The sequence below is a fragment of the Dermacentor silvarum genome, chromosome 3, assembly GCF_013339745.2.
Source record: "Dermacentor silvarum isolate Dsil-2018 chromosome 3, BIME_Dsil_1.4, whole genome shotgun sequence".
Lineage (NCBI taxonomy): Eukaryota > Metazoa > Arthropoda > Arachnida > Ixodida > Ixodidae > Dermacentor > Dermacentor silvarum.
The window spans coordinates 161,228,606-161,249,655 of NC_051156.1; the positions used below are offsets into that span (position 1 = coordinate 161,228,606).

The window sequence follows — 21,050 nt, forward strand, 5'->3', positions numbered from 1 at the left end:
AAAGATTTTACCACCTGGTCTGCATTCAAGGCCGCCCTCATAGATGTGTTCGGACGCCCCGCCGTGCGCCAGTTACGCGCTGAACAGCGTTTGCGCCAGCGCGCCCAGCAGCCGGACGAGTCGTTCACAAGCTACATTGAGGACGTTCTTGACCTCTCGAAGCGCGTCAATGCCTCGATGCCCGAGTCTGACAGAATCAAGCACATCTTGAAAGGCATTGACGATGACGTCTTTCAGATGCTTCTTGCAAAAAACCCGACCAGCGTAGCGGAACTCATCAAACTGTGTCAGAGCTACGATGAAATCCGGAAACAGCGGGCCTTGACTCGTCGCCTGGTTACTAACGACGACAGCCTCGCAGGCCTGGCCGTCCACTCGGACCAGTCAACACTGCTGCCACAGCTCCAGGCGTTCATACGCGAGGAAGTTGCTCGGCAGCTCTCACTGGGGAAGTTTGCTCAGCAACAGCCCCAGCCCCGTCCTGCTCCTTACCTGTCACTCGCTATTCGGCAGCCGATCGAAGCAGAAATTGCCGACGCTGTGCCAGTGTCCCCTCAGTCGCATCCGGTAGCTGCTCCTCTCATGTACGCCGACGTCGTCGCACGGCCTCGAACGCACCCTGCTTTCACACCGCGTCAACCACTGCACGCGCCGACCCCACCCCGCGCCCCTGGCGCTGGCCCCATGGCCACAAACCCTTGGCGTACTCCTGACGACAAACCAATTTGCTTTGCCTGTGGCCGCTCCGGACATATCGCTCGCTACTGTCGCCGCCGCATGCCGTTGGCCGTCTCATATGGCTATGAACCAACGACTCGCTATGCCGACCAGCCACCGCTCCGCTACACTTCAGGATCACCTCCAAGAGCTCCTGATCGTCAAGCGTCCTTCGACCGACGATCTCCGTCACCACGTCGGCGCTCTCTCTCCCCAATGCGTCGTCGTCCCATGCCTTCAGAAGAGGAAAACTAAACGCCGCAGTTCATGCGGCAAGAACTGCGTCGCCGTCACAGCGTCCAAGTCCTCACAATTCTCCGTCGAATGTACTTGCTGTTTCTGTTGAGGGAGTGTCAACTCTTGCCCTTGTGGACACTGGTGCCGCCGTTTCTGTAATACATGAAAGACTCTGTCGCTCCATCCGGAAAGTTACGACGCCAGTTGTGGGTGTAGCCCTCCGTACCGCAACAGCGCAGCATGTTCAGCCGTTAGCAGCTTGTACGGCCCGAGTTGTAATTGAGGACATGTTGTACATTATTGAGTTCATTTTGCTGCCATCCTGCTCTTATGACGTCATTCTTGGATGGGATTTTCTCTCGCGACACAAAGCCATCATCGACTGCGAGCGGGCCGAAGTCGAACTTTCTCTTTTGTGCGACCTCCATTCCGACGATTCTCCCGAACATCCCCCTAAATTAGTCGTCGCTGAGGAGACCGTCATTCCTCCGCACGCCGCTGTTGTTTTACCTGTGTCTTGTGGAAGCATCTCTGACGCCACTGTCTTGTTCGCCCCTTCTGAGACCTTCATCGCAAAAAATACTGTACTGCTTCACTTCGCGACCCTCGATTTTTCGGCTGGTTTCAGCCATATTTTCGTATGCAACCTTTTGTCCGCTCCGCTCACATTGCTCCGTGGCCAGTGTCTCGGCCATGTCCAAGCCATTCAGTCCCTGTACATCGTCGACGTGCCCGATGCTACTTCTCGCGACGACCTTACTGACATCTGCACTCTTTCTGCTTCCGACAAGTCCTGCACCGACATCTTTAGCACATCCATCGCTGACGGCCTTACACCAGAGCAGAGTTCGGAGCTTCTCGCCGTCCTGTACCATTTTCGTTCTTCTTTCGACGCTATTCAGCCTTCCCTTGGACGCACGTCAACTGTCACGCACCACATCGACACGGCCTCCCATTCACCACTGCGGCAACGCCCATACCGTGTGTCTCCTACGGAGCGCCGTGTCATTAGTGAGCATGTCGACGACATGCTTCGCCGCAACATCGTTCAGCCCTCTCACAGTCCGTGGGCCTCGCCGGTCGTTCTCGTTAAGAAGAAGGACGACTCTGTCCGCTTCTGTGTTGACTTTCGCCGCCTAAATAAGATCACCCGCAAGGACGTGTACCCTCTACCGAGAATAGATGATGCCCTTGACTGTTTACAGGGGTCTGAATTCTTCTCCTCACTCGACTTGCGCTCAGGGTATTGGCAGGTTCCCATGGCCGCCGCTGACAAGCCCAAAACTGCATTTGTTACCGCTGATGGACTTTATGAGTTCAACGTGATGCCCTTCGGCCTCTGTAATGCCCCCGCAACGTTCGAGTGAATGATGGACACTGTTTTGCGTGGATTGAAATGGCAAACGTGTCTGTGTTACCTCGACGATATTGTCGTCTTCGCTCCGGATTTTACGACACATCTTCACCGCCTCAAGTGCGTTCTGACGTGTCTTACCAACGCTGGGCTCCAACTTAATCTCAAAAAATGCCACTTTGCCGCTCGAAAGCTAACCATTCTTGGCCACGTCGTGTCTAAGCACGGCGTCCAACCTGATCCCGCGAAATTGCGTGCCGTTACTGACTTTCCTAGGCCGACAAATCTCAAAGAACTTCGCAGTTTCGTCGGCTTATGTTCATACTTTCGACGTTTCATTCGCAACTTCGCGTTCATAATACGCCCTCTGACACAGCTTCTGGGTAGCTCCGGCGACCTGTCATCATGGTCTCCAGCCTGCGACGAGGCGTTCACTACTTTACGACGTCTTCTCGCTTCACCTCCTATTCTGCGTCACTTCGATCCTGAAGCTTCGACGGAGGTACACACAGACGCCAGCGGAATAGGTCTCGGCGCCGTGCTAGCACAACGAAAACCCGGGCACCCTGAATGCGTTGTTGCTTATGCCAGCCGTACCCTCACCAAAGCTGAGACCAACTATACTGTGACTGAAAAAGAATGCTTAGCCATCGTATGGGCCCTTAGCAAGTTCCGCCCTTACTTGTACGGCCGCCCGTTTGACGTCGTCACAGATCATCACGCCCTTTATTGGCTATCAAATTTGAAAGACTCATGTGGCCGCCTTGCCCGATGGGCTCTTCGACTTCAAGAGTTCGACATCAACGTCGTCTACCGCTCTGGCCGCAAGCATTCGGATGCTGATGCTCTGTCACGGTCTCCTCTGCCTACCGACCTTAGTTGCCTGTCAACATTAACACCCATCGTCCTGCCTCTCACCATCGACAGAATTGCTTCAGAGCAGCGCCACGACCCCTGGATAGCGGCCCTCCGCGACCTACTTTCTGAGACGCCCACGCTGCCAGCCTCTCGCGCACTCCGCCGCCAAGCTGTTCACTTCACCATTCGCGACGACCTTCTGCACCGACGCAACTACGCATCTGACGGCCGTAAATGGCTACTCGTCATACCGCGCAGCCTGCGCTCCACTATCTGCGAATCCTTTCACGTTGACCCGCAGTGCGCCCACGCTGGAGTCTTCAAAACATATGAACGACTTCGTCAGCGCTACTACTGGCGCCGAATGTTTACATACGTCCGCAAATTCGTTCGTTCATGTACGGACTGCCAACGTCGGAAATCTGCGCCTTGCCGTTCAGCTGGAGCTTTGCAGCCCCTTCCCTGTCCCGCCCGACCATTTGATAGAGTGGGCATTGATCTCTATGGTCCGCTTCCTATGACACCCGCCGGTAACCGCTGGATCATCGTCGCCGTCGACCATCTTACGCGATATGCTGAAACTGCGGCACTACCTTCCGCCACTGCGCGCGACGTCGCCTCCTTCCTGCTCCGCTGTTTCATCCTCCGTCACGGCCCACCTCATGAACTTCTCAGCGACAGAGGGCGCGTCTTTTTGTCTGAGGTTGTCAAAGCTCTTCTGGCTCAGTGCCACGTTATTCATAGGACAACCACCGCCTACCACCCCCAGACGAATGGACTCACGGAACGTTTCAACCGGACCCTGGGTGACATGCTGGCCATGTACGTCGCATCTGACCACACAGATTGGGACCTTATCCTACCATTTGTTACGTTGGCCTACAACACTGCAACCCAGACTACCACTGGATTTTCTCCCTACTTTTTGCTTTATGGCCGTCACCCATCCCACACCATGGACACCCTGCTACCCTACCAGCCCGATGCTTCTGAATGTGTGCCCGTTTCGACTGCAGCACGTCATGCCGAGGAGTGGCGCAAGTTAGCGCGCCACTTCACCACCGCTGAGCAACAGCGCCAGAAAAGGCTCCATGACGCTCAGTGTGAGCAACCTGTCTTCTTTCCCGGCGACCTCGTCAGGTTGTCAGTACCTGCGCATGCTCCTGGGCTCTCTTCAAAACTTCTTCCCCGCTTCAATGGACCTTATCGCATTGTCCAGCGCACGTCTGCGGTGAATTACCTAATCGAACCACTGACACCCCCCTCTGACCTCCGTTGTCGTGGACGTGACATTGTTCACGTCGATCGCCTTAAGCCCTACCGTGAGCCGCTCGTGATCACTACTGTTTGAGTCGCCAGGATGGCTGCTTTTTATCCCGGGGGTGATTGTGATGAAGAAGACGTGCAACATGTTCTGCAGATGATGCACACCACCAGCAGTAGCAGCATCGTGATCGCTCCGCAAAAGACGACGCCGAAGTTACCGCTAAGAGCGCTGCCCGACGTAACTGTTTAGCCGCCCGTTCTGTGCCAGTCTACCCGAAGGACCTACATCTACGCCTGCATCAATAAACCTCATTTCATTGTTATTATTATTATTATTATTATTATTATTATTATTATTATTATTATTATTATTATTATTATTATTATTATTGTTGTTGTTGTTGTTGTTGTTGTTGTTTTTGTTGTTGTAATGAAGAAGAACGCCTGCACTTAAGCAGCAGGATTGCCAACAGCATCGCGTGCCGCAGAAGCTCAAGCTTCGAGATTGTGCTCGGTGGAACGCTCGACCCGTCCTCGGCCTTTCGTTCAATAAACCTCCTTTATAATTGGTGGAGCTGCGGGATGCCCCTCAACTCTACCATCCAGGAACTCCGCACCCGGACGCTAACTTCCACCATGCCAGACGCCGAACCACAGACGCTCCCGTCACCGCCCGTTCTCTGCGCTGGGGCTATCCGCCAGCGGGATCCTACCATCTTCAGCGGGACCGACGACAACGACGTTGAAGATTGGATTGCGTCCTACGAGCGGGTAAGCGTTCATAACAAATGGGACGACACGACCAAGCTAACCAGCGTCGCTTTCTATCTCGCGGGAGTTGCCCATCTCTGGTTCAGGAACCATGAGGCGGATTTCCGAACGTGGTCTGCGTTCAAAACAGCCTTTACAGAAGTCTTTGACCGTCCCGCCGTCCGCAAACTTCGAGCTGAGCAGCGCTTGCGCTCACGCGCGCAGGTAACTGGTGAAACATTCACCAGTTACATCGAAGACGTTGTCGATTTGTGCAAACGTGTCAATGCCACCATGTCAGAAGCGGACTGAATTAAGCACATCATGAAAGGCATTGATGATGATGCTTTCCAAATGCTCCTGGCCAAGAGCCCTGAACAGTGTTGCCGATGTTATTACCCTCTGTCAGAGCTATGAGGAGCTACGCAAGCAGCGAGCTTTGACGAGGCCTTCCCCTGCAACCGATGCGTCTATCTCCAGTCTGGCCATTGGTTCCGACCAGGCGTCGCTGCTCACGCAGATCAAAGCCTTTGTCCGCGAAGAAGTCGCACGGCAGTTGTCCCTGGTACCCTTCACCCAGGTGCCTGCCAGCCCATTGCCTTCCACTCTGCGCAACGTTATTCAAGGGGAAGTCGCTGAAGCACTGCCGGTTGCGCCCCAACAGCCGCTTGTGGCCGCTCCGCTCACTTATGCTGCGGTAGCTGCCAGGCCACGCCACGAGCCGGTACCACCTTTTCAGCAGCCGATGCGCCGTCCTCCTCCTCCCATCTCTTGGGTCGGCGCTCCTGTTGCCAACCCGTGGCGCACGCACGACAATCGGCCTATATGCTTCGCATGTAGATATCCCGGACACGTCGCAAGGTTCTGCCGCCGCGTGCAAACGATCGGCAATGATCTACAGGCGCCTCGTTACCCGGTCGAGTCCAATGCTGACTACAGTCCATCCGACCCACCGCCAACTCGTACTCCGATTGATCGTCCTCGTTTCGACCATCGCCGCTCGCCATCCCCGCGACGCCGGTCGCTTTCACCGATGCGTCGGCGGCCCGTATCTAGCGACGAGGGAAACTAGACGACGCAGTTACCGAGGCAAGAACTGCGCCAGCATCGAACTGCCCAAGTCCTCGTTCCTTCCCTGCCATTGTTATTGACGTGTTTGTCGAAGGTGTCGCTACAGTCGCTCTCCTCAATACCGGCGCAGCTGTTTCTGTTATGGATGCTAAATTTTGCTGATCACTTCGTAAGGTGACGACGCCTCTTTCTGGATTGTCACTTCGGACTGCAAGTGCTCAACCCATCGAACCAACCGCAGCGTGTGCGGCTCGTGTGAAGATTCAAGACGTTATGTACACTGTAAAGTTTATAGTACTTTCCTCGTGCTCCCACGCAATAATTTTAGGATGGGATTTTCTGTCTCGCCACAACGCTGTCATCGATTGCGCTCGCGCTGAGGTTGAATTCTTCCAACTTAGTGACCTCGCCTTCATAGATCCTCATTCTCCCGCTAAAACTGTAGTCAAGGAAGACACCAGTATACCGCCAGGCTCATCAGCACTTGTACCGCTCTCATGTGGTGCTATCTGCTCCGGGACAGTCTTCTTCACGCCGTCCGATCTCTTCGTTGCCAGAAAAGCCCTTCCTCTGCCTTTTGCTACTCTTGACCTCGCCGCCGGTTTCAGCACAATGCCCGTTCATAACCCACTTTCATCCCCACTCACATTGCTTTGTCACGAATGCCTTGGCCAACATCACACCAGCACCACATCGACACCGGCTCCCACTCACCGCTGCGCCAACGTCCGTATCGTGTATCCGCTACGGAACGCCGCGTCATTGCGGACCAGGTCGACGACATGCTCCGTCGAGGTGTGATTCAGCCTTCACAGAGCCCGTGGGCTTCTCCCGTGGTACTTGTCACAAAGAAAGACGGTTCAATACGCTTCTGTGTAGATATTCGGCGCTTAAACAAGATCACGCTGAAAGATGTTTACCCACTGGCACGCATTGATGATGCTCTGGACTGCTTACAAGGCGCCGAGTTCATCTCCTCCTTGGACTTGCGGTCCGGCTACTGGCAGGTCCCGATGGCGGAGGCCGATCACCCAAAAACTGCCTTCGTTACGCCAGACGGCCTATATGAGTTCACCGTCATGCCTTTCGGACTTTGCAACGCTCCTGCTACATTCGAAAGGATGATGGATAATGTTTTGCGCGGCCTTAAATGGAAGATCTGCCTATGTTACCTTGACGACATCGTAGTGCTCGCCCCTGATTTCGCAACACACCTGCGCCGCCTTCAGCACGTACTCAGTTCCTTGACCAAAGCCGGTCTGCAGCTTAATCTGAAGAAATGTCGCTTTGGCGCACGCAAGTTGACGATCCTCGGCCACGTTGTGTCCAAGGATGGCATTCTTCCAGATCCTGAGAAATTACGGGCCGTCTCTGTGTTTCCTAAGCCCACTACAATGAAAGAACTTCGCAGTTTCATCGGCTTATGCTCTTATTTCCGGCGCTTCGTTCAAAACTTCGCATCTATCCTATCACCCCTCACGCAACTGCTTCGTGGAGCCAAAGACCTCTCATCGTGGTCCCCTGCCTGCGACCATGCGTTCTCCACCTTGCGCCGTCTTCTCACGACGCCACCTATTCTTCGCCATTTTGACCCTCAAGCCCCTACAGAAGTTCATACCGACGCAAGTGGTGTAGGCCGTGGTGCTGTGCTTGCACAGCGTCATCCTGGCCACGCAGAATACGTCGTGGCTTATGCGAGCCGCACGCTCACCAAGGCGGAGGGCAATTACAGTCACGGAAAATGAGTGCTTGGCCATCGTCTGGGTACTTGGCAAGTTTCGCCCTTATTTATATGGCCGCTCTTTTGACGTAGTGACCGACCACCATGCGCTGTGTTGGCTTTCTAATTTAAGAGACCCATCTGGCGGCCTCGATCGCTGGGCTCTGCGAATCCAGGAGTATGACATACGCGTAGTGTATCGTTCCGGGCGGAAGCATTCCGACGCTGACGCTCTTTCCCGTTCACCGGTTTCGCCAGAGGTCACCCGTGAGTCACCCTGTGAGGGCACGTTGTCATCTCTTGACTTGGACACTATTGCTGCCGAACAACACAATGACCCCTGGACTGCATCACTTTTAGACCTTCTTTCGGATACGTCAACAGCTCCGGCTTCTAGAGCACTTCGGCGACAGGTTCCGCATTTTGCGATCCGTGATCAGCTCCTGTACCGGCGCAACTATGCCCCTGAGGGACGTACGTCGCTGCTAGTCATCCCGAGAGCCTTGAGATCAGAGATCTGTTCCTCTTTCCACTCGGACCCCCAGTGTGGCCACGCCGGCGTTTTCAAGAAGTACGAACGACTTCGGCACCGCTACTACTGGCGGGGCATGTACACCTTCGTTCGAAACTTCGTCCGTTCTTGCCGTGACTGTCAGAAACGAAAATCTCCGCCGCACCTCTCAGCCGGTGAACTCTAACCCCTGCCACGTCCTTCTCAACCTTTTCATCGCGTTGGTGTCGATCTATATGGGCCTCTTCCCTTGACTACGTCCGGCAACCGGTAGATTATAGTTGCCGTTGACCACTTGACACGCTATGCAGAAACTGCTGCCCTCCCAGCTGCTACTGCGCAGGAAATCGCCACTTTTATACTGCGACGTTTTGTGCTTCGTCATGGAGGCCCTCGTGAACTCCTAAGCGATCGAGGCCGCGCCTTCCTGTCTGAAGTTGTCGAGAAATTGCTTGCTGAATGCGCTATTGTTCATCGCACATGCACCGCCTATCATCCCCAAACGAATGGTACCACGGAACGCTTTAATCGCACCCTTGGTGACATGCTCGCTATATACATCGCATCCGACCACTCCAATTGGGACCTAGTTCTTCCATTCGTCACCTACTCCTACAATACTGCTACGCAAGCCACTACCGGTTTCTCCCCCTTCTATCTTCTTTATGGCCGTCATCCTTCCCATACAATTGATACTATTCTGCCCTACCACCCAGACGCATCAGAATACCGGCCAATCTTGGATGCCGCAATACAAGCTGAAGAATGTCGTCAGTTGGCCCGCCGCTTCACTTCGGACGATCAGAGTCGCCAAAAGTCAAAACACGATGCCCGCAACTCGACCCCAACTTTTCAACCGGGAGACCTCGTTTGGCTGTCCGTACCAAACTGCACACCAGGACTTGCTTCAAAACTTCTTCCTAAATACGATGGACCACACCGCATTTTGCAACAAACTTCTCCCGTCACTACCTGATCGAGTCACTGACACCGCCTTCTGACATGCGTCGTCGCAACCACGAAGTCGTCCACGTCCAGCGGCTCAAGCCGTATCATGATTCTGTGGCCTCATCTTCAGACTAAGTCGCCAGGATGGCTCCTTTTTCCGATGGGGCAATTGTAATGAAGAAGAACGCCTGCACTTAGGCTGCAGGATTGCCAACAGCATCGCGTGCCGCAGAAGCTCGAGCTTCGAGATTGTGCTCGGTGGAACGCTCGACCCGCCCTCGGCCTTTCGTTCAATAAACCTCCTTTATATTATAATTATTATTATTATTATTATTATTATTATTATTATTATTATTATTATTATTATTATTATTATTATTATTATTATTATTATTATTATTATTATTAGGGGCGGAGTGCTTGAAGGCTGCTTCACCTCTACAGCGGGGCAGCCCGGTATTGCGCAACCTACGGGATCAGCCCACATTTTTCCCCACGAATACAACAAATGCATCACGGGGCAGTGATATACAGTGAGCCGGCGATCGCGGCTCAATATCGCGCGCGCAAGGGGAGGAAGCCGGAAGGAAACGCGCTTTCTTCGGTCGCGCGCAGCGGCTCCGAGAGGAGGGTTGGGAGAAGAGGGCGCGTTCTACTGCGGTGCTTCAATGATTCGCCTTTTGCGCGAAACTGAGGCTTTGCGTGATAATTGTTCACCAACATGAACCGTTTTTATATCAGTTTTGTTAGTTGGACGCGCTACAATGTTTCTTTTTTTTAATAAGTTCGGCACCAACATTGTTTCAGATCACATCTGCTGCTGGACTTTTTTTTTTGCAGGAATGTTAATACAAACTTGTTAGTTGCGTCTGCTAAATGTGGCGGGCTGTTGACTGCTGTAGGTTGTTGGCTGCTTGTGCATATTGAATTGCACACGTAGTTATTACAAGTAATATTGTAAGATTCTTCAATGAAGCACAATAACCAAACCGCTTTATTGTGGGCGAACATGTGCACGGAACCTAATACTTTCGCAAAATTTGCAAGCAGAGTTAAGTGGAGCCTATTCAACAGTCAGCCACGTCTCTTCACCGAACACACTTCTCCCTCGCCTAGACGACCAGGAGTTACGCCGTGACTTTACAGTGCCTGAGTCCCTTCACAACCCCATCGCCTGTGGTTGGGTACCTTCCAGAAGTGCTGGTAAGTGACATATGGAAAGCTATCTGCGGCAGTATTTTGTATCAATTAAGATCCCGCAGACCCATCCTTGAAGGCATGTATTTATTGGGGTGAATTATCTTCGTCAATTTTGCTAAAATAAAGAAAAAGTTTTTCGCCGAAATGAAATGCTGAGACCGGCTTAATTTCCTAGAGCAACAAGTTTTTGCCAGTCGCCTATAAGTCACGAGCAGTTAATCTCGCGAAGAATCTAGCTACAATTTCTAGGTAAAATATGCGGAGACACCTTCTTGTAACATAACTATCACTCAGAAGGATCCCCAAATGTTCGCTGGTCTCCACGGCGATGATTTTGAGGACTGGTGGGAAAATTATGTCCGCGCGAGTGCATTTAACCATTTAGACGATTCCTTGAAGCTCACTCATGTAGCCTTCTATATATAACCAACGTCACGAAAACTTGATTTCTCAACCATGAACGTGAAATCGTAGATTGGACCTCTTTTAAACAGCAGCTGCGACAGATTTTCGCCATCCCCACTGTCCGCTCAGAAGTCGCGGAAAATAAGTTTGCTGAGCGTGTCCAGCACACCGGTGAGCCGTACACTTCATATATAGAAGACGTCCTCGCCCTTTGCCGCCGTGTGAACAGCTCCGTGGCGGAGAATTACCGCGTGTGCCATTCACTCAAAGGCACTGGGACCGGTGTGTTTAATGCCTTTGTCGTGAAAAACCCCACTTCTGTAGCCGACATCATCGCTACGTGCCAGCGCCTCGAAGAATTTCATCCAATCTGCACGCAGCGTGGCGCGTCTGATCACAGGGTAACCAACGACAAACGAGCTGCTCACACTGATCGATTCGCGAGGAATTGCATGCACAAACTTCACCATGTGATTTTGTTCATACAGCGTCGTCTGGGGCGGCCTGCGTAACATAAGGTCAGAGAAGAAGAACTATAGCTACAGTGGCGTGCGCGCAAGACCCAAGCCCTCTGCCCCTACCAAAGCCCGCTTACGCTTAGATTGCTGCTGTGGCATCACCTTACCCGCAGCTCCCGCTACCTGCGGCTGCACCACATATGTCTTTCACGCTCAGCCTTATGAAGACACATGGCGCGCACCCCGACCGGTCTGCTTCAGATGTTCGCCCCTTGCCTCCGTGTTGAATCAGGGTGCGGAATATTTCTCAAGTCTCGATCTTCGATCGGGTTACTGGCAAATAGCTATGCACGAAGCAGACAAGGACAAAACCGCCTTTGCAACACCAGGTAGACTGTACGAATTCAACGTAACGCCCTTCGGCTTGTGTAACAATACTGCAACCTTTGAATTTATGATAGACACAGTTCACGTGGCCTGAAGTGGAAAACCTGTTTATGTTATTTTGACGACATCATTATCTTTCCTTCCACTTTTCGACAGCACCTTCAGCGTTTGGGCGAAGTTTCTACCTGCATTTCTAGCGCTGCTGTTCAGCTGTACATTAAAAAGTGCTAATTTTAAAGCAAGAAAATCACAGTGCTGGGCCAACCTGTCAGCAAGGACAGCGTCCGACCAGACCCTGACAACATTGCTGCTGCCCTTCGGTTTCCTCGTTGAGAACATCAGAAACACTTTCCGAGTTTCCTTGGCCCCGCGTCCTGTATCTGGCACTTCATCCGGCTCTTCGCAAGCATAGAGTCGCCACTGCAGAGACTGTTGGCCTTGGGCACTCCTTTCACTTGGATTGACGACTGTGAGTCTGCTTTCTAAGCCCTCAAGCCCGCCTTAAAATCCGACCCCGTTAACTGTCATTTCTATGAAAGCGTGCCTACCCTTTTGCACACCGATACTAGTGGTCACGGGATCGGTGCCATCCTCCTGAAACGGGACAAACCTCCTCGACAGAGAGTTGTTGCGTATGCAAGTTGCACATTATTGGCTGCGGAACGGAACTACTCGATTACAGAGCAGGGGCCGTAGTCTGTAACGCTGCGGTTTTCGAAGAATTCGCTTTGCGAGCAGTGATTCGTCGCCGCCTGGGTGACCCGATTGCCTCGGGGTGGGGCGAGCACGCATATTATGATGACGTCACGCACATGTCAATCATGCGGAAACCGAATTCGTCGTCTGCTGCGAAGCGAAGTGGCGCGAGATGCTTCGGTGTGGTTCGAAGGCGCCATGTGCCGTTTGTAGAGCCTGTGCGTGCCGTATGCACGGGCAAGATCGGCGTTCAGAGCAAGAAGCATTCCTAATTTGCTACATTTTCTCTTGATTTGTGACGTTCACATCCAGACAAAAAAAATTGAAGGACGCTGAAGCTTCGCCTTTAAGAGTGGAACGCGAAAACATTCAAAGATCCCTGACTGCTTCTCACGCTTCCCGGCAACCTCAGCTTTTTTTTTCGCCTCTGCACGCCGTGCATGCGCGGAGGCGAGCGCCATCTGGATGGTGTTGTTGCAAGGAAGAGAGTGGACTGCGCAGCTTTAATAATGGTAGAAACGCTGGAAAGGGGGTTTGTGTTTGAGTTTCCGCGTAAGGAATTATGTTTTCTCGTATATTCAAATTACAATCCGACGCTATCATGTCTTTAGGTAGTGAGTAAGTCATACGCTTTACTAATTTTCTGCCGCATAATAATTTCAGAAATGCAATTAGTTCAATCACGCCTCTATGCCACGCAGAGGAACTGCGTGGTCGGGGATGCGCGGTGGATGAATTTCTCGGCCACAGATGCCGACGCCGACACTGACGCCGGATTTTCTGCGACACAGGGCCCTTAAACGTAAAAAACCTGCAGGCCGATTGGCTTCTGTATTTCCTCTCGTTCTCATTACGTCAGCGGACTGCCCAAGTCGGATCCCATCGCAAAAGTGAATTGTTCGGAAACGGAATTGTTACAGAATATGGCCCCAGGAATGTCTTGCTGTGGTTTGGGCCATGAAAATGTTCCGGCCATATATTAACACGAAAGTGTTTTATGCCGGGGTCCACCAAGACTTCACTGACGTATTTCCGTCACGGAAATACGTCATACGGAAATACGGAATGACGTTCTTACAATGTACACGAACATAATACAAAGAAAGAAACCAGAAGAAAAAGTTCCACAAACATGCAAAATTTGGAAATCGAACCCACGACCTCTCGGTCCGCGACGATAGATCGCCAAGCGTTTAACCCATTGCGCCACAAACGCATTTGCAGAGAGCTACACAGACGCGCCTTATATATCTAACACTCCTCCGTGTACCCGCGCTCTTGCTCGGGGCGGTGCCGCCGCCTACGAGCAGAAAAGAGAAGTACTGCATTATGACACTAACGCGCACCGACAGTGAACGCTTCGGTGGTCTCAGCACTACGACGCCTCGATGCCAGCATTCGAAGGGACGCTGGCATCAAGAAGCACTACCAACGCCAGGTGGCGTTCACCGTACTCAGCACAGCGGAGCGTGGCCTCCGCAATTAGCTCTGAAAATGTTTCTGAAGTTGATCGCGGAGGCTGCAATTACGACGCGCTGTACGCGCTGATTTGACTCGGTGACGATTCAGTTACGTGCTTTGTCTTGCGCGTTGTATTAGTGTGTCAGTTACGTGCTTCGTCTTTCGCGTTGTGCTAGCGTGTGCAGCGTAGTGCAGCTTCCATATGCACGACGGTTGCTCATGGTCATCGACGTTGGTAGTCGTGATGGAGGAGACGTGCCACCAGGCGTCAGCGTGGGTGCATCAACGCCTAAGGGTGCTTTAGCCACAAAACACCAATAGACATTATATATCAATGTGCAATAAACATTACACTACTTCTGTGAAGACACGTTTCACTTTCGTGTTCTATACCGATTCCTATATAAGAGGGATCAACCACATTTTTTATGGACGCCACTTTACCGTAGTTACTAACAATCATGCGCTATGCTGGTTGTCAGCGCTGAAAAATTTGTCTGGTCACCTTGGGTGCTGAGTTCTCCGGTGGCAAGAATTTTATTTTGACGTAATCTACAAGCCCGGCAAGAAATATCTTGATGCTGACGCACTCTCTCGCTGTCCCTTGTCGCTATCATCTACGAGCATATATCTGCACCACACGTCACAAGGCTTTGGGACTACGTCTTCACTGACGTTGTCACCACTAGCGCCTATCAACACGCTGTCCTCCTACCGTTTCCCAGAGTTCTTCTCTTATCAACATGCTGACCTATACTGCCACTGAATCATACAACGCCTATGTGGAACTTCACGACCGCCTAATGCCAGGATTCGTCGCCAACTGAAGCAGTTTAAGGTCGAGAGCCATGTGGTGCACTGTTACATTTACCATTCTGATTTACCAATTACCATTCGCACACAAGTCCTCGCAGCCTTCCACGATGACCCTTCTGCTGGCCAATTAGGTTTTCCCAAAATCTACAACCGAATCAAGAGCCGTTTCTTCTAGCCTGGCCTTTCTACCTAAATTTACGGCTAATTACGTCGCTTGTTGCACGCTTTGCTAACTGCGGAAGCGAGCTTAAAAAACTTTGTTAATGCGGCGCATAATAATTAGTTCCAGTCAGAGTGTTCGGAGACTAACACATTCAACACAGTAAGTATTTTGATCCAATCGGCGACAAAAAGAGGAAGCAGAAATGCCTCACCATGCCCAAAATGTTTACAGGATTGTGGGGCAGATCGTAAGGCGCCACTCCCGAGATCGCACACCGCAGACCCGCCTCGTGTTCGTCTACAATCAGATGCGTCAGCATAATGATGCCGTCCAAGGGCAACTTCCTGCAACAAATCCACATCGTTATCATCACCACGACTGCCTCCAGCACCACAAGCCTACCACGTCGTTTTATAGGAATAACTCTCGCTATTCTGACCTCCATTACGCTATGCGCTCTGCGACCACCGTTCAAACGGGAATTATGCAATATCTCACAGCGGTGCTCTCCGCGAGTTCAACCACCGTCATCAGCTGCAATATGTCTCTCAGCTTCTTTGTCTCTTTTCTGTTTTCCATTGTGTACACGTCCCTTTTTCATCTTCGAAGGACGCTCTGCCTTCCTTGTTATACGCAATCCGCACTGGATCGTCCCGGACGACAGCAGAGCTTTTTTGGCATAGCCAATAGGGAGGGAATGAAACAGCTTCGAGTAGGACATGCATCTGCAAACTGCACTGTGCTGACAGTGCGTCTCCGCATTCGCTGCAAGATCGAATAACGCAATGATTGCACGCATTATTTGCTGCGGTCACAGCACAGCAGAATGCATCTTTGGACCTAATATCTACACTGAATTAAATTGTATTGCAAATACAATAATTTCCATGCGATGTGTACCTTCAGGGCAATTCGGCAGTCGCACTTTATTACTTGAAAACCAGCAACAGTAGAATGCACTGTGTAGAAAACGAGTCTCTCTTTCCGTATTCTGTTATAAGGACGCCCGGTATGAAATAATACAATCGCACTCTGATTGCTAAGGCTATATAACATGGTACAGCTTCAGAAAAACTGTTGACGTATCGCCTGGTCAGTACCAGGCAATACTGTCTACGCGGGTAAATGTCGCAATTAGGTTCTCGGATCCGGCGGGCTCCGGCTATTCCAACTTCCGCGCTGGCGATAGCGCTCGCGCTTGGCGTAGGTGTTTCTCGTTGTCGGGCCACTGATTCAAACGCGTATGGTGTCACGCCAATCACCTCTAAGTGATCAAAATTATCCACAACAGCAACTGAACTGTGCGAAATCGTCTGGAAGGTAGTCGCAATACCTGGTGAGAAGCTGTCACGTTGCGGCGGGCTCTCGTGGACCCATGGATTGACGTCACGGTGCGCTCCGCCAATCATCGATGCGAGCCGGATTCGCCGCGCGCCACCCAGTCGCAACTGGGAGTTTTTTTTTTTGTTTTTTTTTTTGCTAATAACGCATTTTTGGCTGCGCCATGTCAAATTTCTTGTCAATTTTCGTGTTCAGGGTGTTCAAAAGTATCAAATGGTGCTTATAACTCGATTTTTTGGAAACCTGTTCAGTTTCCCTTTAAGTCGATAGCACACAAAAAGATACAGATTCGAAAACCTTTCAAATTGCATTCGCAGTAATGAAAAATATTTTATTGAAAGCTATTGAGCGTATAACGTCTTACTGATGTCCACTATTACGGTACAACAAAATGCCGAGCTTAACACAGCACGCATCGCCATCGCAGCGTACAGAAACTTTTTTTGGCATGCGTAGGAACGGGGTACGCATTATTTTGAGAGAATTTATCAAAATTTGTCAGCAATAATTTGTAACACTGAAAGCAGCAGCCTTTAGATTCTAGAATGCGGCAATGACCTCCGCACTGCACACGTCCTGCCGAAATTCTTTGCTTGATTCCTTTTGACAGACAATAAGCGAAGCAGGAGGGTAAGTACCACTAGCCTAAATTACCATCCATGAATCCTGTTTAAAAGTGAATGTTCATAGAGTCACTCTATCTAAAGATTTGTACGGTTAGCCGTTCGTTGGGAACCAAGTTCTGAAGCATTTTCCGTTGGATACTCACACAACGTTTTCGGTGAATACTGTGAAAGAGACAATTCCGGTGCGCGGCCATAGGTAGAAACTCGCCACGATAAAACCACGATCGGGCTTCGGCTGCCTTGAATACTTTCTCTTGAGAGCCGCCTGCAGGTTCCTCAATTCCTGCGAACAAAACTTTATGCAGATCCGACCCGCATGTTGGAATATATGTGAAGCTAAGCTTTCTTCAACCGGTTATTTAAATGATATAGAAACTAAATGCGGTGCAAACATTTATATTTCTCATCATTCTATACATCTCCTGCAACGTTTATATTTATGAAACACACAGGGCCCAACATAAATGTCACGCAATGTTTATGTCTGCGCACTACACCGCTCACTAGCTATGCCGGAATGCGAACAGTAGTCCATGTGAACGGTCACTGTGAGTGATAGACAGAGTGTTCTCACGAAATCGGAGGCGATGTTTTTATCTTTTGCGCGCGAATAATTCTGAGGGGATTCGTACGCAGAAAGGCTTGCGATGCGAACGCCTGAAGGTTCACTATTATTCCACGGTTTCAGTTTTGCGCTTCTGACCTAATGAAGACCGCCGCGCGCGCAAGTGACGCATGCTGTGATTCGGCAAGGCAGCAGCACCAGCCACGTGGTCAGCAAAGTCTAGAAGGGCAGCAAGATAAAAGTGCTCTTCAAAATCTGCCCTTCAAAATGAATCCAGCTGTTCTTGTACCTCAAATGCAGCGAAGATTATTATTGCAGCAAAATTGCGACCTAAGTCATTAGATCGAGTTGTCTTCGCTCTACCGTTCACACACGGCACTGCAGCGTCGCCTTTTTGAATGATGTTTTGTACTTGAGTTCATCTCCTCGTAAATGGAACCTCGTCGCGTGATTTCTTTCACGGCGCCTTTCATGGTGACAAATTAACAGCGATGCGAGAACAAGGCGATAGACAAAGAAAATAACTGGGCCAGTATTTTTGGCCATTTTCCGTTTGCTCGAACTGTTAATTTGTCACCATCACTCACTGACTGGCGCCAACCCGCACTTTGCTAGCGATGTACTTCAGCTTATATGTCCTGTACTATTTCGCTTCTTTCGTCTTTTATTTCTATCTTCGAGGTTATGTCTTAGCGTTGTGGATGGATACGTTTCAAGCCAATATTTGCTGTAAATATGAAACGCGAGATTTCTTTTTTTTTTTAGTTCTGTGAAAAACTTTAACTTTGCAGCCGTCTGTACCACTGGCTTGTAAAGTGGGGCAACTCTCTCACTGCCGTCCTTTGACTCATTTGGCACTTCAGAACCGTTAGCATATGTCAAATCACCTGCTCAACGCGGCAGGTTGTCGACAATAACCGCCCAAAAAGACGCATGCACAGGCAGGTAAAATTGTGTCTCCAGCTTTTTTTTTTTTTTTCTAAAGCATACAATGTTTATTCTAGTGCCGCTTTCAGCCCTGTTGGCGTACAAAACACGTAGCAAGTTGCTCACTTAGTCACGTCATTTCCTCCGTCTGTTTTCTTCGTTGCAAATAGGGAAAACGCGCACTAATTTTACAGGTACATTGTATCACACTACCTGTACTGCAATTTTGTCTTCATTGCCACTCTATTTGATGATACAAAAATATAAACGGGTTCTTGAATGTAAATTACTCCGCAAGATATATGTCAGTTTTTCTAACACGTGATTCTGGCTAAATTTTTTACACATTAGTATAGGTTCAGCGGTGCAGAAAATATCGTTCTCCCATTACCTGTTGCACTGCTGTGTCTCTCTTCCCAATGGTATGGTACCTCGTGTTCTGGCGCTCACTGGCGATACTTGGCCCGTGTGCTATACAGAACCAAATTTATAATTCAGTTCCTCGAGTTAACTATACGCAGTGAGTCGTGCATGTTTGACCGAGGAAAAACCGCCATCCACTATACTGCTACAGACGTCGCTGCACACAACGTAAGGCATTCGGTTTTCTCCTAAAATATACAGGGCGTTTCAGGGAACACTTTCAAAAATCCTTAAAGGTTGCCTGCGGCAGATAGCACAATTCTAGTTCATGGGGTGGTCGACTCGAAGAGGTGCACATTACTTCCACAAGAAATTGAAATGCCTAATCGAATAATTAACAGAAATTCACTAATTAAGTTTTTAACTAATTACCTGATGGCCCATATTGCAATTTACAAATTGTAGCCGAGGAGTTCGCAAGGCGGATCCACTTGGAACGAATTCTCGGGATGACACCGGTTTCGAGATATTAATTCCCGAACTTTGCAGAGAAATGCATTGGCGTTCCAGTTAGGTTCTTAACAAAGCGTCGCTTTTTGCAATGAAGCTCAAAATTAACTGGAACGGTAATTAGTTCAGGTAATTAAAAAAGATCAGGTAATTAGTTACAAACTTAATTAATAAATGTTTGTAATTAGTACATTATGCGTTTCAATTTTTTTTGCAAGTAATGTCCGCCTCTTCGAGTAGACCAGCTCATTAACTGGAATTGGGCTATCTGCCACAGGCAACCTTAAATAAATTTTGAAAGTGTTCGCTGAAACACCCTGTATATAAGATGAGACGACAAAAAAATAGTTGTCGTCCTGGTATTCAATCTGCTAACCCCCTCCTTTCCCACTTCCGTGGCAGCCACAGTAATGTCTGAGATAACCAGAAATGTAAAGCATACCAGGGCGTGGCCGACATGTACTGGACAATGTTTACCTATAGATAAACCTAACACCGCACTCTTATAGTACCGGGGAAAATATTCGGCTTCCCCCCCTTCACTAACACACTGTCAGCCCACGTGTATACCTTTAGAACGAGTCTCCAACGGGGAAGAAACCGCCTGCTTATGTGAATTTCATTAAAGGGTTACCGTGTTATTTTTCTTAGAGCGGAGTTCTTAGGCGCCCGTTGTTGCGGCGAGTGTCGGCGGCGCAACAGAGCGAACGAGCACAGCGAACGATGAAACCGAACGCGCAGCTGGGTGGGTCATGAAAGACGCGATGAGCGAAGCGGAGAGGAGGGTGCAGCAGGACCAAGAGGCGGAACGCGGAGGAGGGTATGACGAAAGCGGGCGAAGAGGAGCGCAGTGCGTCGACGAGGCCTACGAGGTGGCGCCAGAGTAGCACGCGTCGTCTGGTTGGTAGTCTGTCGGTGACGGCTGCTGTGAGTGGCGATCACGTGTGGCCCACGCGCTGGCTCTCGCGATCTCCAGATTAGCCAGGCGGTCGCACTACACACTTCACTCCGTCCGCAACGTGCCGCACGAGAAAGATTGTCCGCGCCAGCCAATATATCGAGAAATGAAAACACGCGTATAGAGCTGCGCTCAAATTTCGCATTAGGGAGTATCGTAATCATCGGTGGTTTTTTTTCTTAGCTTTTTTTAAAGGGTAACGAATTCCTGCAAGCTACAATTTCCGTGACTCTGTTATTCGCCGCCGTCGTTGTTTCGGCGACGGTTCAAGCTTTTCATTTGAAAACAAAAACAGCCGTAAAGTAACACGAACAGGGGATAAATGAAATGGATATCCTAATCGCTCCTCTCCTGTTGGCGTTAGTGTATGTTTGCTTTTTTTTTCAGTCACACACCCTCACCAAAACGACCAGCTTATCCGTGGGCCTAAACAACGCGCGTAACACGCTCACCTTCAGTACGCTGAACGCTGCATCTATGATCGCTTTTTCTTGGCCAGTTTCGTTGTCTCTGACGCCGATGTCGAAGACTGCATAATGGTAGATGCTCTTTCTTGTCCAGTAAAGCTCCACCTTGTTTTTGCCGGCAGTGGTGGTGAGATCTCTCAGAACTTCTGAGTTCTTCCTGCATTGCAGCAGCGATTCGATACAAGTGCGGGCTATCAGCGTTATGACATTCTAAACGGTAAAACATAGAAAACGTAGTTTTAAATGCTAGCACGCATTGCCTAGCTAACCCCCTT

General features: G+C 50.3%; 1 protein-coding gene across 1 annotated transcript in view; it reads right to left on the bottom strand.

The window, feature by feature from the left end:
* The window catches only part of LOC125944039 (uncharacterized), a 154,847-nt gene extending 133,973 nt beyond the window's left edge, over window positions 1-20,874 (bottom strand). Inside the window, exon 1 of the mRNA XM_049663776.1 lies at window positions 20,761-20,874. The gene's annotated coding sequence lies outside the window, so the exon portion shown is untranslated. The remainder of the gene's footprint in view (window positions 1-20,760) is intronic.
* Between the last annotated feature and the right edge of the window lie 176 nt (window positions 20,875-21,050).